This window comes from Vicugna pacos, chromosome 36 (genome assembly GCF_048564905.1).
Source record: "Vicugna pacos chromosome 36, VicPac4, whole genome shotgun sequence".
Taxonomy (NCBI): Eukaryota; Metazoa; Chordata; class Mammalia; order Artiodactyla; family Camelidae; genus Vicugna; species Vicugna pacos.
In genome coordinates this window covers 4,156,331-4,174,350 of record NC_133022.1, presented here as the reverse complement: position 1 = coordinate 4,174,350, position 18,020 = coordinate 4,156,331, and the positions used below count along the sequence as shown (strand labels likewise).

At 40.8% G+C, this 18,020-nt stretch overlaps 1 pseudogene; it reads right to left on the bottom strand.

Moving 5' to 3' along the window:
- Nucleotides 1-14,293: 14,293 nt before the first annotated feature.
- Nucleotides 14,294-15,863, bottom strand: LOC140691709 (suppressor of cytokine signaling 7 pseudogene; annotated as a pseudogene).
- Between the last annotated feature and the right edge of the window lie 2,157 nt (nt 15,864-18,020).

Sequence of the window (18,020 nt, the reverse complement as noted above, 5' to 3'; positions counted from 1 at the left end):
GCACTGGATAATAGCATTGTCATCTAGGTTGTAGTGATTTTTCAATAGCACCAGCACCACCCTTGGAAGCTGTGTTAACTCTCACACTGCCACTGAATAAAGAGCACTCAAATAAAGAAGGGAAGGTGCTTGTGACCAAAGAAGCCACTTAAAGGAGTGGCTTATGATCCAACTAAGTAGTTAATCTGCTCTGTCCCCTTAGGGCACAACAGAATATGGGAGCTCCACTGTTACCCCTCTTCCAATTTAATGCAACCTTTTCTTGTTTCTCTTAGAATGTGTCCCTCTTTATGAGATTATAAACTATCTAATACGGGAGTAGAAAGTTGTATCCCATAAGCCTATTCTTACCTGTAGACTTTTTTTTTAAGCTGAGCTGCTATTTTATTAAAACTTTGAGTCTGAATATCTTTGGATAGAGTCAAGATTTCTGCAATCACCATAGCGCTCCCCCCACACCCCTCCATTCCCCCGTGCTTAGAGTGAGTCTAATTGCCTATATTGATGCTGTCAGCTTGGCCCCAGATGTTTATGACTTATGTCTAAAGGCAGAGATTAGGCCTTCATTCATTTAATCCTTAATCAGTAAAAGAACTAACTGCCAAACACTAGGCTGCTTCCTGGAGGTGAATTTTTATTTTCAATGTTTGTTCCCTCATTGGAGCTCACAATATATTATTAGAGACAAACACGATAATTAGAGTTTAAACTTACTAAAGTTACAGTTACACCTAGGAGCATGTATAAGGCACCTAAGAAGGTGAGGGAAGGCTAAAGTCACTGGAAGGTGAGGAAAAGGCTATCAGGACAGATTTTCAAGAAATGATCTTCTAAACTACATTTAGAAAATGGATACCCAGGCAGCCAAAGGAGAAGTAAGCATTTCTGGAAAAAGAAACATCATTTCTAAAACTACAGAGGCAAGAAATGTAAAATGAGTCAGCCTGAGGAGCAGGTCACATGTGAGAGAATGACTGAGCTAAACCTGCAAGTTCTAACATTTACTAGATGGGTAACCCTGGAACATTTACTCAATCCCAGGTGTACATTCACTGTAGAAGTCACGCAGTGCCTTGACTTAAATATCATCTGTAATATAGCATGTTAGTTGTTCTCCAATAGTAAGAGAAACCCCAGTTTGTATCTAGTATAAGATCTTCCTGAATAAATACTGTACTTCTCAGATTCCTTGCATTTAGGTGTGTCCAAATGACCAAGTTCTGACTAGTAAGATGTAATTGGACACGCAGCTTTTAGATAGTGTTCTTAAAGGGAGGGACCATATCCTTTTTCATTCTTTCCTCCTCTTGATGACATGAATGGGGACATAATGGCTGGAGCTCAGGTAGCCTCATTAGACCATGAGATCAAAGTCACATATTGAGGATAACAGAGCAACAAAGAGGAGTTCCTTCATGATTGTGGAGCCATGATCCTAGATTGCTCATCTCCAGACTTTCTGAATAATGGAAACACAAAAACTCTTATTTTATTTACACCTGTGTGATTTTGCTTTTCTGGTATTTGCAGCCAAATGTAATCCTAACAGTAAACCATCATTAAGATGATAACCTCAAAATGTCTAACTCCTGCCCCCACCTCTCCCCTGAGCTCAAATTCATATCTGATTATTTACACTTCCACATGGATATTTAACAGGAATCTCAAATTTAATGTGCCTAAAGTCAAGCCCCTGATTTCAACCACCTCCAACCTGCTTCCTCCAGTTTCTTCCTCTTCTTAATAAGTGGAAACTTCATTCTACCAGTTATTCCAGACAACAATGCTGGAGTCATGTTCACTTTTCTTTTTCAGTCACATCAAATCCAGTCCATCTGCAAATACTATTGGCTCCACCATCAAAAGCTGACAGTTTTTCACCACCTCCAATACCACTAATCTAATTCAAGCTACATGACCCTCATCTAGATATTTGCAATAGTCTCTACTCTTTTTCTCTCCCAGTGGTCAGTGTGTTCCTTTTAAAATATGTCAGAAATGTCATTAATGTTCCCAAAACCCTCCTATGGCTTCGCATATCAGCTCAGAATTAATGCAAAGTCCTTTCCTTTTCTTGTACATCTCTACATGTCCTCACCCATGCTCCTGCAATATCTCTCTGACCTCATCTCTTACCACTGTATTTTCATTGCTATGCCCAGACAACGCAGTCCCACTTTTTTCCTTATCTACACATGCTCTCCAAAAAGCTTTTATCATGCTATTTCTTCAACCTGAAACACTCTTTGCCCCAGATACACAGACATGACTTGCTCCCTTCAGCCTTAGATTCTGTGGTCAGAAAGCAATTTTCTCTGACCATTCTACATAAAATAGCCACTTGCTCACTATTCCTCAGGAGACATTTCTCTGACCACTCTGTATAACACGGTCAGTTTTACAACTGTATCTCCTTAAGTTATTCAATTTTCCCTTATTAGTGATGGCACTAATCACCACCTGACATATTTCTTTTCAATTATCTCTCACTAGGTTGTAAGAGCCACAGGAGCAGGGTTTTCAGGTTCAATTTATTCTTAAATCCCTAGAACCTCAAACACATCCAGGACATTAGGAGTGCTCAATCAGTATTGGCACTATAGACCCAAATACAGAATCTTGGAAAAGACAACAAAAAAAAGAGGGTCTCTGAAGTGAAGAGAACATCTCAGGGTACTTTATTTAAATTGTATTTATGACCTAGTCTCCAAGTTTTAAGGTCCCCTGCAGGCAAAAGCCAGACTGTCATCCTAGCACGTGGTTCCACTGGCCAAGGCAGCGAGAATTTAATAGAAACTAAAGCCTGAGAAGCTGAAAGACAGGTTCCAAGTGCTCGGAATGTGGTTCAGCCAATTACTCAAAGCTTGTAATTTTTGAAGCTTGCTCTTAGGTGCTGGAGTAAGTAGTGCATAGAATAACCAACCTTAAAAAGCTAGAAATGGAGTCATTAGGTACAATCATAGGCCATGCCTTGTTCGAGAAGACTGAGGAAAAGCTCTCAGGACAGGAAACTACTTTTCAAACATGCATGATAATTTCTGCTGGAGTGAGGCTTCAAGGAATGTAAGCAAATTCAGCAGATGGGGGAAAAGATCATTATGAATTGTTTGAGTACCCCCTTTTATTTGATTGCAACAAAAATCTCTAATTCAATTTAAAAGCTTTTTTTTTTTTGAGTACTGAATCCACTACTTTTCAACCTTGGCAGAATTCTCCATGAAATTTCCTTGCAATGGTGCTACCTAGGCCACCACTGAAAAAATATGTATAGGCCTGAGGTAGAGCCCAGGCTACTCATTCTGTTTATGTACTTATTTTTAGTTCCACAGATGCTCAGTCAGGGTTGAAACCAAGGCCCTCATCTGTGCAAGACTCTGAGCTGAGCCCTGTGGTGGACTTACAATTAATGTGCAGTTCCTGCCCCCAAGGAATATACAAATTACATTTTGGTTATCTCAGGGCAGTAGGGTTATGGTGGCTATTATTTATGTTTTTTTTTTGCTTTTTAATATTTTCTAAATTTTCAGTAATTGATACATATTGTTTTATGATAGAATGAAACAAAAGAGTTCTTTTTAAAATACAAGAGCCTGAAATCTTTTTGTCTTCCCCTGTTTATTGTATATAAATCAGAAAATGTATCCACCAGTATCTATGACTAATGGCGTGCAGGTAATATTGCACAGAATTGCTGTGGGCAATAGTGTGCTGTCTTTTAAGAGTACATAGATAGTTAGAAGGATGAAAGCTGAATTTACAAAACTTTTGAAAATTATGATTGACTTTGAAAATTGTAAAGGAGATTGCAACATTCCTCCTAAGCTGGTCTGTCCACCATGAGAGTTAGCCAGCTAAGAGTTGTCATTGTGTACAGAAATTGTCTTATTAAGCAGTGGTATTTTATAAAATCAAAGTCTGGTTCCCCACCTTGCTGGAGTAAAGAAGGCCCTTACCAAGGTCTGTTTACAATCACTAGTCCTTTTGTCTCTGCCAAGGGAGAAGTCTACAAAATCGTCGTCTTGCTGGGTGAGTTCTCTGACTTTAGTTTTCAAGCCCTGAAAGGGAAATTCTTTCAGAGCTTGAGCCAGGGAAAAATTTTCAAGTGACCTTCACTACTAGGATCCACAGGGACACCATTAAGCAAAAGCAAGACACAATCATTTGCGGAATCTCTGCTGTGGAGCCAGAGCATCACCAGGCCCTGCAGCCTCCAGAGGACAAAGGAGAAAGGGAACTCCCTCCAACGCCATGGAGCAGGACTGTGGGCATGTTCACAGGGGCGCATCAGTGTGCGGTGGGTATCGCTTCGCGTTAGGATCTGGGTTCAGCAGTGGCGGCCGCGCGCAGTGGCCGCAGCGCACTTGTGCGGATGCAGTGACCCAGTGACCGTGGGGGCGGCTCTCCTCGCCGGCTTGGAAGGACTTCATCACTCCTTGTTTGCTGACCCCAAGTTCCCAGGCTGGTTTCTTCTTTCCTTCTTTCTGATATCCACTCATCGCTGTGGTTCTTTGGCTGGCTCGGATTTTGGCTCAGTTTGAAGGCAGCTGCTCTGGGATGGAACTAAGACACAGGTTTCTGCCCAGATATATTTGCCACACACAGTGCAGCTGCTGTAACAACTACTAATGCGAGCCTAGATTTTTCCGTTCTTATAACTTGACAGCCATGGGGGACTGGAGATAAAATGAAGGTGGTTTAAACAAAAGAAAAAGTCAAATTACAATAAACCTCCAAATCTAATTCCAACATTAATCCCAATTGGTGGTAAAACGTTTTATTTTTATTTGACTTTGATCAAAGACCTAGCTAAATATTCTGCAGTGTTTTATTATATTACACTCAGTTTAATACACAAAACAAAGTGACATAAAAATTGTAGTAATTAATTTTGTTCACTTGAAATTTGCCTTATTTTTTTAAATAAAATTTTTGTTTGTTTGTGACTCCAAGTGTATGTATGGGTCCCCAACACCTTTCTTTGAAAAAAATGTAAGATACAAAGACAGTGCCCTCACTTTGGCACTTAAACTATGAAAATGACAAAGAAATTACTCCTGTCAATAGAACTGTCTAAAGTGAAATATATTTTATTGACCTATACCTTAAGAACACCTAAAAATCAATTATTCCAGTTAACCTGGAAGTGGGGAGAGTGAAGCCAAATATTTGGAACTGTTGTGTAGCACCTATTGTGTTTTTTCACCCAGTGGCTTCCATCTTCCATGAATTTATCTGCAATGATTTTCAAACTGTACAGTAGCATTTGCTCACCTTGTTTCATTCCCTTGCTTAAAAGCTTTCAATTGTATCATAATAATAGTAACTAACCCTTATTGTGGCTTACTATGAGCCAGATGCAATTCTTTTTATATAGTAACTCATTTATTCCTACAACAACTCAATGAAGCAGGTGGCATTGTTATTCCCAATTATATATCAGCGAACCAAAGCAAAAACAAAGTGACTCAAGGTCACTTTGGGATTTAAATTCAAATAATTCTCACCCATAATTTTCACCACTTTTATTTCTGTCTCAAATCCTCCATTATTATGAAATAAATGCTAAATGCCTTAGCATTGTATATAAGAACTTTTAGAAACTGGTCTCACTGTTTCATGAACTCCTATTTATCCTCCAAGGGTCAGTCATCCTATACAGCTACTTTTTTCTTCTTTCTTCTCTTCCTCAAAGTGCCCACCACTGGTGACTCCTGTTTATCCCTTAAGACTCAGTAGGGGTTACTTCTTTATGTAGCTTCCATTACTTTCATAAACAAATTTATCCCCATACTAGAATATTCATGCTATACATTCTTCTATTAGCACCTATAATACAACATTTTTAAGTATGTTTATCTCACTTTCTAGAAAAATCTTTTTCCAGCAAGGGCTTGTATCTATTAGTGTGTTGCTAATAAATTTAGTGGGTCAAAAATCAAACTTTTTCATAATAAGATAGAACCAAAAAATTACACAGTAAAAAACTGAATATTGATTCATAAAACTACTGTTTCATTGTGTATGTGTTATTATGGGTTGAATTGTGTCCCCCGAAAATACTCTCCAAGTACCTCAGGATGTGACCTTATTTGGAAATATGGTTACTGCAGGTGTAATTAGTTAAGTTAAAATGTGACTATGCCAGAGTAGGGTAAGACCCAATCCAATATGTCTAGTGTCCTTTATAAGAAGAGAAGAGGCTCAAAGAAAGAAGGCACATCAGGGGAGAATGCCATGGGAGATCTCTACCAGAGATTGAAATGCTGGAGCTGCAAGTCAAGGAGTGCCAAGGATTGCTAGCAAACCACCAGAAGCCAGAAAGAGGCAAGGAAGGATTGTCTTCTACAGGTGTCAGAGGGAGCGTGGACTGCTGCCCACACCTTGACTTCAGACTTGCAGCCTCCAGAATTGGGAGACAATAGATATCTGTTGTTTTAAGCCACTCAGTTCTTGATACTCTGTTAACAGCAGGCCTAGCAACTAATACATGTGTGTCTGTGTGTACTGGATTGCAAGGAAATGTATTTCTTGCTGTGGGCCCAGTCAAAAAAAAGTGTGAAATCATTTTTCTAGATTATATATAATTCAAAGTCAGTAATTACTTCTTAGGTTTTCTGTCTCTGGTAATGTGTTTATTGCTTGCCACACAAGAGCTTAATAAATGTTTGAAATCAAAAAGGGTGAAGTGAGAGGTGAATAAAAAGAAAAAGTGTAGGAGTAGGGAGAGAGGAAAAGAGGGGTAAGGAGAGGAGGAAAGGAAGGAAGGGAGAGACAAAGAAGATCAAGGGAGGAAGGAAGAAAGGTTAATTCTGTGCTGGCTTCAGGGAGGGAAACTACTCAACTTCAGAGCACTGTGGGGTCGATACAGAGAATTATAGCCTGATTTAGAATAGACTCAATGATAAAAGTACTCTGGTGATTTCCTACTTTTTTTATACTATTAGAGATACTGTGGTTGAGAACAAACAGAGATTTTTATGAAAATAATAGAAAATGTTTAAAATTCTGCCCCATGCAAATACAATTCACTTTTACCTTCCAACCAATTCTGAAAAGTGTTTATAAGATGGAGTAATATTTAAAAGTCCTTTGATGTAGATTCCTCACATTGGCCTGGGCCATTAAGCACACAAAGGAAACTGGTATACAAGGAATGAGGAGCTGCCTTACCTGTTCCAGCTGCTTAAATATGAATTTTCATGCCTTTTACTTGAAACATGTTATTTCTCCTCTGTCATATTGCCTTTATTTATAATTCTACTTTAAAAAACCAATTATTCAGTGATTCAGAAGGCATACAGGCAGAAATAGTAAATGCTTGATGGTGTTAAAAAAAGCTTCCTGCAAACTTCTTAGGTTAAAATGGACATGAGTACATTATATATGCAAACACCTCTAGATAGTAATGTCCATTCTAACATCTTGGTAGCTGCAGAATCACAGCTTCTGAGCCATTTAATTCACTTCTAGATAGCACTAGGGTGCCAGTGCATAACAATAGAGGAAGAAGAAAATGAATAAAAATAAAATATTCCATCAGGTTCAGCAAGTAAGGCTTACTCCAAGTTTCATATGATCTTGGTCATCTCTTCCCAAGACTGCTAGGATGAGAGCTTTGCAGGGGCTTACAAACTGCATTACTCTCCAACATATATTCATGAATGCACATTAGCTGCAATGATAACATTTTTAAAATAAATGCCAGGATACATGGATAGGTAAAGAATTTTTGTTCTGACTTCTGAGTTTACTCATATGAAAAACATTATGTAGGTAAACATAATAATGTAAATCACATTTAATTGTGTACATTGAACAAATTTCTAACTGAAATAGCAGCTATCTGAACATCCAGGATGGGTTATGTCTGAAGCCGTGCAGTGTCCTGTGCTGCCGTCCCACTCTGGTGTTCTTGATCTATACAGTTAAGATCAATTATCAGTGAGCAGAAGTTTAGAGAATTTCATTCCCTACAGGCATGTACTTCTCTACAACTTCAGTCTCAGGACAAACATGACCAAAAGAAATTAGCTTTCAGCGATTTTATAAACTTTAAAATCATAATTCTAGAAGTTGTACAAGGCCATAATTCACAGTGTGGTAAACAGGTGATATGTAAAGGGAAGAGAGCTTACCACTGGTTTACCTCTTTGTGTTAAAAAGTCTTTCTCATATCTTACTAGTCCAAATAAACCAGCTCCTAGGCAATCAAACCTCAAAAACCTTAATATTCCAATGAACTGGGAAAATAGTATCTTGTGTTCGGTTCTAATCTAGGACTGGAACTGAAGAACATTCAGTGCTTTGATACTTCTGTTAAGAGTCTCAGATATATTATTAAGTCTTCCTTGGATGAAAAGAGCAATGGGGAATCTATTAAGAAGCCAGCAAGAAAACTTTGAAATGACTGATTTTTCTAGAGATTCATTATCAGCCTCATAGGTTGCCCAGGTCAAATGTCAAAAGTTAGAATGTGTAAAATTGCTAAGAATTAACTCATCTCTTTAGCCCCCAAAGATACTCTTCTACTTAAAATGTCTCTCCAACCAGAAGATTTTCCTGTTCTAGATTTTTCATCCAAATAGTCTCATGTGTTTTCTACCTAAATAAATGCTGATTTGATTTTCATTCATATATGCCAGAAAACAAATATGAAAATAATCTCTCTTCTACTTCTTAGACATAGCCAGTGAAGTTATAGCAATCTACTGCCTCTACCATTAAGAGTGCTCATTAGCTCTCCTTAGAAAGAAACTGGGGAATCACAGAAATAATTTGAAAATAACACTCACGTGAATTATCTAAACAAGGTTTAGAAACTTGAAAGAAGTCAAGATAGTCACAAAATGACTAAACAGTGAAGTTTTGGGTCTTAGAATCTAAGTTAAAACAAAGCACTCTATCCAAGGCAGCAAGAAGAAGGAAGAGCCAGAGGAACAGAGCTTCTGGTCCAACTAAGGAAACGAACAGCAACTACTTGCACAAGTGGTGTCTATGAGAGATGAGTGTTACGGCCAAGTGCCAGGCAGATGGGAAACACGGGACAGGAGTAGAGTTAGGAGAAAGGTAAGAAGTGTCCTCGGCAACTGTTTTTAATGAAGCAGAAAGGTCCTGAATATGAATGAGTCAAGACACCTTAAAGGTATGGTGAGGTCAGATAAGACCATGAAGATATTTGAAATGTGTTTCCTTTATACAGATAGCTAACTATTTGAAATGAAAGATGTATTTAAAGACTGTCAAAAAGGTAATCTTCTCAAAGACAAGTACTCTATCTCTTTAGCCAGTCACAGTTCTTAATGATCATATAATATAAATAAGCCTGGGTGCCACCAAGTCCCAAATGGACTATTCAGAAGAACTTATGACCTCATAATCCTGGCCATGACTAACGACCAGTAGTGAACAATTCATCTAATAGAAGGAAATGAATTGACTAGTCAGCAACCGATATTATGTTTCTCAAGAATTTCTATCAAGACTAACTATGCATAGTAGGTAGAAAGTGAACTGAAAGGCCCTGTGGATTCTTGAGGCCCACAGTTTAGGATATAGAGATGACTAAGTAGTGAAACTCTTTCCTCAGAGGAGAGTGGAGCAAAAATGAAGAAAGAAGCAGATACTTGAGAACCAGGGCTCCAGAAAGAGAGTAGCTTTGGTAGGGTTAATTTCAACCATTGAAAATAATTGCTTTGAATTTTTTCTCTCCCACTGATATTCACATCCCTTTTGTATTTGCTTGTTCTCCAAAATAATGAAAAATATTCTGTGTAATAATGGAAAAAGAGGGACATCTATTTCTTCAAGTCACAAGATGAAATTCAGCTGAGTTTTGAAAAAAGTTAAGCAGAAAAAAATTACATTGTTTTCATAGTAAAAGAAAAAAATGAATAATTTTGCATCTGAATTTTTAGGTAAATACAAGATCCAAAAAAAAAAATCGCAAACAAATCTTCTGCCTAAAAGAAAAATCTTTTTAATGATCTTGGGCTGCAGTGTAGGAAAGTCACAAAGGAAGAGAAGACCTAGTTTATCAGACAGCCATTCACAGATTCCACATAAAGGCTCAGAGATAAGCAATCAAATAAAATCATATTTATAGACAATCATTTGGGGCATTTCTTTCTTAAGGACAAAGTAAATAGTAAGAATCCACTCTTAATAGGAGAGAAAAATCTTTAGGAGAAAATGATGACTAAAATCCTAGGGGTAGCATTCTATGTACAAGAGCAGCAGGCTAGCTGGCTCTCATAGCTGATGTCGCGCTAACCATGCCATCACAACGATTTTAGGAAAACCAATTATTTTCAGAGGCCATAGATTACAAAGGACAATTCGTATCAGCTTGAAAGAACCAGCAAAAAGAAAGAACTGAAGATGTTCAAGGTATTCTCACCTCAAAAGTCATTTTGCTTTGCTTCAGTAGAACAGATGTCTTTGGTGGTTGAGTTCATATGCTTATATTGGTAGGGTTTCTTTGGTGATGAAGAGGGACTTTAAGTGATCATAATAAATACTACGAGAGCAGCATGTGCATAAGGAATACTTTCCTTAACAGATATTCCTGTAACAAGGACAATTTGTGCTAATTCCAGGTATCAACGTTTTGATCAGAACACAGAGTATTCCATATGGATGTCATACTAATATCTATACCTGGATGGATGATTTTTAAATCTGAATCTTTGAAAAGATATTTGGAAAAGTCTGAGCCTAATGCTGGCATGAGAATTGTATACATTAACTTAAAAATAAATGTATATAATTACAGAGAGTGGGTAAGGCTCTGTTCTGTGGTGCTTAAGACAATTCAAACCTGAATTCAGACACAGGTTTGCTGAGTAATACATTCTAGCAACATGACCCTGGGCAATTTGCTTTCCCAACTTCCTTGGCTATAGAATGGAAATAATAAGAGTAGTTGCCTTATTACCTCTTGTTGGGAAAATTGTGGAAAAAGAAACCAATCAGCATAAATTTAATTCACACTAGGTAATCAGTACAACAGCAGGATGATTATGGTCACATCGCTCATAACAACATTAATCTCTAGCTCCTCCTCATTATGGATCTGCTCTGAACACTCGCTCTTGCGTATCCCTAATTCTAACCATCACGGTGTTTTGATTGATTGATTGACTGTTGTGGGAGGGTGGGGGGAGGGGTAGACACTTTCAAGTAACATTAATGGAAAATAAAATCAGGGAAAGCACAGCTTCCTCTAGCAAAGGACAAACCACAGTGAGTCAACTGAGAATTCTTTGGTAGGAGCAACAACTGTTTCAGATTCTGACATGTTTTGCCTGAGGTTATGTCGCAGGTTAAAACTGTTTGCTGCTTCCGGTGGGGAATCTTTGGAAGCTTCTGTCTCTTCTTAGCCAGTGATTCCTGAGGATTACCTGTCAGGATCTGCCTTAAAGTTTATCTCGTGTCCTGATTTATTTGGCTATATAGCCAAGCAAAATATCTGAAATGTATATAGAACATTGTAGAGCAATTTAAAATGTTTTATTTTTCTAAAGCAAAAACCATTTTTCCTACTTTCTCAACACGTGTGCATGTTTGTTATATTATATAAATATTAATAGATATTTAAGAACTAATGTTTTGTTGATTTGTTTTGGGGGGGCTTATTTGCTTGCTTAAGCTTCATCTGTTTTCTTTGAGTTTCTTCATCTGGGCTTTTGCCCCAAAATGGCTTCCACTTTGATTTTCACATCAGATTGGTAGATGCCAGGAATTAGCTCCTAGAGAACTGTGGACTAAATGCAGTCAGCTCTGGTAAGGCAGCACACCCAGATCCCAAGCAGCAGATGTTCATTACAAACCAGTGCCAAATATTTAAAAGCCATTTTGAGAAATTTAAGTGCTGCTTTAATGTGCCAAGGAAAATAAGATTAACTTTGTTAAAAAAATTTTTTTTTAGGTTTAAATACAAAAACAGCACAATAGCAGAACATATGTTGTCTGTTAACTAATTTAATCCCATGTGATCATACTACCCTGTTCTCAAGAACCCTAAAGGGATGCATTTAACCTACTGCTGTTCTGTTCTCATGATTCCTAATTCACTGACTGTTGTCACTAGTTTAACACTGTGGGCTGTAGATTCTCAGCTAATAATGCCCTTCAATATCTAGCTCAAAACACTTTTTAAAAATCCAATTCCCAAATTTAGAAACGTCATCTCTTACAAGATAAATTCCAGGCCTGAGTAAGCCCTTTATTTTTCAGTTGGGAGAAGTGATGATTACATTGTGACTTCTCTAATACCTTCCGCATCCTGGGCGAGGTACTTAGTGAACTCTCCTAAGGAGTTTGCTCTCGTGTTGGTCCTCTCAGCATCCTGTCCAGTTTGCTCGCCATCTGCTGTCACTTTGGGGACCTAATGATGCAAATTTGGGGAAAATATTTTTAATAGAGATGCTGAAGCTTGGGCTAGATAAACTCCCAGCAGCTGCATTTTCTTCCAAATATTACTTTGAGCCCAAACCAGTCTATGAGTTATTGATCAGATGTGCTGGAAATGATGCCCCATGCTCAAGTATACAATTAAACTTTGTTACCTCTTCCATTAAATGGAAATCAGAGAGCTGTATTTGGTCTTTTTAAAATCCTCATTATATGTAATAGCACAGATGAAGTGACAAAGCACAATTATTTTTGAAATATCTTTAAGGCACTACTGCCAAAAGTCTTCAGCGGATTCTTCTGCCTCTGCACGTTGCAGTTTTGTCCATATTTTATGTGCTGAAGAAGGAGAAGTGTAGCAGTGATCTCTTGAAGGAGCACAGGCCGTCTGTCTCAATAAGCTTGTTTCTATAAATTTGGTTTAGATCAATACAGTAATCAAAGAAACAAAGAGGGGGAAATGCTTAGCTACTAAGTAGTAAACACTTGTTTTATAAAACTCTATAAAGATCCAGTAAAACATTAAAAAAAGAATAAATGCTAACTTTCCCCATATGACATCACCAGAAAAGCTTCTGGTAATTACAGAACCATGTATTACTGTCAACAAAATAAAAGAGAACCCCACAACAGCTGCCACCTCCTGAGGGGTGTCCTTATTTTGTTCCACCCTCATTCACACTGCACGTACCACCTGACACAATGTAATCCATTTACTGTGCTCGTGGTTAAGGTACATCATAGTCAAATAAAAATGACATATATGACATTAAAAGTTTCAGATACTACAAGGCTTAGAGCACCTTGTAACAATAGGTCTGTGCTTCCTTTTCCTGTGTGTTATGCACATACTAATAAATATGGCTTCCTTTTCTAAAAAGATAGGGATAATCTAATTACAGATAATGAATCAAAGAATCACAAACTGCCTCAATATAATTTGAATAAGGTCCAAGTTGGCAGAGTAGTAATACTCTACAATCTTGTGTCAGAGTGCCTGCATGTTAGACATGCCCAGAGAATCTAAATTTTTTTATACATAAAGGGATTTTAAATAGAAGTTAAAATAGAACTAAATGGCCAGCATGGATCATGGTAGGAGATGCTGTAGGAATTATACTGCATTTTATGATTTCCTAGGGGGCAGTAAGAAGTTTAATTTATAAAAGTTTTCAAGGTTTTACATAAAAGGTAGAATATAAAGTTCAACTGTTATCATCTAATTTTTCTTTCTTTTTTTTTAATTCCAAGATATTTTATGGGAAAATAAATGAGTAGAACTCAGTGAAGCATTGGGAGAATAGCCTCTTAGATAAATGAATTCTTTAGTTAATTCATTTCTTCTTTTCAACAATTTACTTTCCAGTAGTCCAGATGGAATTCTAGACAGAAGAGCAAGCTGTTTTTCCTCATCCTCACGGTCCAAGCCATGGGACACAGTGCGGTTCTCACTGACATGCAGGCCTATTGCAATTAAAGGCATTTCGTGTTCCCTTTGATGAAGTTTTCTTTCTCCCTGGTTTCCTGCTTTATCTGTCATTTGTCCAATATCGGGGCGATCAGCCAGAGGAGGAGAGAAGGAGGCACAGTTAGCTGCTCGTGTGTGTCTTCGTCTTTATATACACTCAGTGATGAGCTCGCACGTTGCCTGGCAAGTACTCTTCAAGCCTCTCGTGTCTATCCGCCCTTCTCCATGTTGGGATATGTATCCACTTGGAACTCCACCATCAGGTCTGGCAACTCTCTGGACAGATGCCTGTATCAGGGGCATACACATGGGGAGGGAGGGCGGGGGACGAGGCCCAGTGCATGATGATAACTGCCCAGGAGACTCGGCTGGACGGTGAGGCGGAGAGCGTGTACCCTAGGCAGTGACCAGCAGGGGGCCCCTCGCTACGTGGAGGGTTCCAACACCTCTTGCTTCTGTTTGGAAATGAGTTGAGCTTTCTTTAGAGACAGGTGTACCTCTTCCTGAGGATCACACTAGTAGAACTTCCGGATATAAGAAATCAGAGGCTTAGGCAGTGGGAGATCCAGGATGTGATCTATCCATACGAGCTGTCGGATTCGGAATAGGCAAAGGTGCAGGAGGAATTTGACGTTGCTGAATCGGGACACTGGGCAGAGTAGCTGCACTGGAGTTGGTGGCAGTCCTGGAACCCTGGATCTCAAGAAAGAAAGAAACTTCCATTCTTGGGGTGCATGATGGCTCTCTTAATGAACTCCACTACTGACTGACAGCGATCCTAAAATTTGGGATGATACCACAGGCTGAAGTTTCCTCTGCAGTGCTCCATTCTAGTGTGGGGGGCGGTACCGTGTGGTTGGAAACTGAGGCTCAGGATACGAGGATTAGAGCTGTCTCCTACCAGGACAGACCCATCGGGCTTGCCTTTCAGCTTCATCTCTGCATCTTCCCAATTCATTGGCCCCCAATACCAACACTTCTCCAACTCTTGAAGGCTGGCTGCCAAGCTGCTGAGTCGAGTGGGTAGAGGGGACACTGAAGGTGTTGCAGGGACTAGCTCTACAGGCATTCGGCTGCTCGGATAGGAGCAATCTGGGGAAATGCATCTAGGAGACTGAGGCTTCTTTGTGGGAGACGGGGGTTGGCTGGTGTGGAGAGGTCATGCCCCGCTGAGAGATGTCCACGTCTACAGGTGACACTGTTTCACCTGTGAACAGGGGGCTGAAGGAGATTGGAGAAAATGCACTTTGAGTTCTTGTCAACCTGGGTTTCCCCTCCGAGTCCAGCTCCCGGCCTGCAGAGCCTCCCATGTCTGTCAGGCTCGCAGCTGAAGCAGCCCGCTCTCCGGAAGGCCTCCTGTGGCCCCAGCACCACCGCCGGGGCCACCGCAGCGGCTGTTTGTGCATAAGAGGTGACTGAGGCGGATTTTGAGCGAGCCCTTCCGAGAAGGGCCCGTGAGCGGCCTAAGGGCCCAGGAGGGGGCGGGGGAGGTTGCTGCTGCTGCTCCCTCTACTCCAGCGCCCTGGAGGGACCACGTCCCGCATCGGGAAGGGCACCGGGGTATTTCAGGGCCTGGGGGCTGCGGAGGGGGAGCTGCGGGGGGCGGGGGCACGGGCAGCAGCCCCGCCCAGCGTCTTGATCCCCGGCCCCGCCGGCTGCCTGAGCCCCAGAGGCGCTGGGCCCAACGTCCGCTCGAGCGCCCCCCTGGCGGCGGGGCCTTGGGGTCCAGGGCGCAGCGGTGCCAGCGACACAGCGGTTCCGAGGGGCCGGGCTCCGGGGCCACCTCTACGTCCCCCTCCCCCTCCCCCTCCGGCGGCTGAGCCACACCGCGGAGCATCGTCAGCTGCGGCGGCCGGGAGCCCCGCGGGCCGGGCCGCGCGAGGGAGGGTGGCGGCGGCGGGCCTGGCTCGGGGGCGCCTTCCCGTAACCGGTACTAAGCGGCCGCCGCCTCTGCCTCGCCATCCCTGAGCTCAGCCCTGGGCATCGAGCAGAGAGATGGAGGGCGGGCGGCGGGGAGCCGGGCTGGGGTGGGGACGAGCCTGGGCCCCGCCGGAGCCCCGCCCGCCGCGACCCGGAGCGACAGCGCTGACGGCCGCCGCGGCCTCTGCCTCACGGCGCGGGCGGGGGGCGCGCCGGGCCCCTTGTGGTCTCAGGCCGCCGCCGCCCATGACCTAATTTTTCAGCCTGCAATTGTTATCATCACAAACAGAAGGATGAAAAGATAAGAATCCAATGGAAGTTTTAAAAAGTCCTCTTTATAGTTTCAGTACATACACACAATGATTTGGAAGATGTCAATCAATATATTAGAATGCTCTCAATTAACTCTTGTAAAATATTACTAATGGAACTATTTTCACTTGTAGGTTTGAGGCTCAGTTAAGTAAAGAAACTGTTTATACATACACACCACACAAATGTATACTCACATAATTTTTTAAATATTGCTTTTGAATTACCAAAGGCAACTGTCTTAGGTGTCGTCTCATCTGGACTTCACCCTATTCTGTAGTATCACTGCTATTTCACACATCACAGAACAGTGTGATAAGGGACTTGAACAACATTATGATCATTTTCAACATCTTAAGAATTAATATATCACCAGCACTAGTATCTCTTACTACACAGAAGATGTATATTATAATTTGAACTAAAATTTATTTCTTGCTTTATCATTATCTTATTTATATTACCCAAAAGGAATGCCTTACATAAATGTTCATACCCTCAACTTCACCAACTTGTGTATGCTCAAAGCATCTAATTTTTTTAAAGTAAATGTATACTGATTCACTCTCCTTTTCACATTCTGGATGGTCAAGGTAGTATTCACTGCCTCGACTTCCACTTACCTAGGTAATTTACACAATAACGTGTAGAAGTCCTCATTAACAAGCTCAGTACCAATTACCTGAGTCCTCCAACACTGAGATGCCAAGAATTCTACACGATAAGAAATAAGTCAAGAATGTTATCATCAGGACTATGCAATTAACCTCCCTGGCTTCCTTTTAATATATGAAATATGCCAAACTCTTCCCTTCTTTGGACCTTCTTGTATTCTGTTTTCTTTGCCTGGAATAAGCTTATGCTCAACCCTTTCAGTGACTGGATCCTTGTCATCCATCAGCTTTCAGTTTAGTAAGTATCTCATCTTGGGCAGCCACCCCCAGGGCAGCCAGCTAGGTTTCGGAACTTCCTGCAACAGAGCATTTTCTCCATAGCACTGTGATAATAGCAATTTAGAATGACTGCTTACGTGCTGGCATACCTACCTGTTGGCTACCTCCCTGACTAGAAGGTAAGCACTAAGTGGACAGGAACTTGGTCGGTTTTGCTCATCACTTTATAACCAGCTTCCAGTACGATGCCTCACTTACAGCAAATGTTGAGTGGATGTTGTTAAATACACCACTAAACAACAATTTTCTAACTCATCTTGCCAACCCTGTTGCCATTCTTACTGCCTAATTATTGTCTGCCTTTCTAGGAACATTCCCAGAAAAAGCTTTGTTCATACAGTTGCTCCCTAACTCCTCTCTAATTGTCCAAAACAGATCCAGCCCTCAAGGTGGTTCAGTTTCAACCCTTTCTGTGAAGCCATCCCTGAGTATTTTGACACATACTCTCCTTTCTTGGATTTCCAAAAACAACCATCATTGCTATTATTTATGACTATTGTGGGTAATTATTTTGTTAGGCATTTTGCCATCTAGTCTCAATCCTTTGGTGCTAGAGATAGGTCTTCTCTCTTTTTATTTGTCCTAGTGCCAGGCATAGTGCCTGATGAACTGTTGGGGGTCCAAGATGTTGGGGGATTGGTTGATATAATGATAATCAAACAAACTCTCCCTTTGAAGCTCTAAAGCCTGTTGGAGGAAAGAGCCATCCCTCTCCATGTGCCTTCCCTCTATCATTCAAACTGGCCACATGCCTGGCGTTTTGCTGGCCAGTGAATGTGGATGGCTGGACACTTTTCTGGGCATTTTTCAGAGACTCTTAGGGCATTTTTCAACTCTTAGGATGATGTTGCTTAAGAGTCTGAGCTGTGTAGTGCTCAGGTGGAGAGCCAGGTCAGAGAGCTTCCAGTTCTAACCATGCTGCCTTCCAGTCACTGGCCTCCTGGTCATTCAAAACC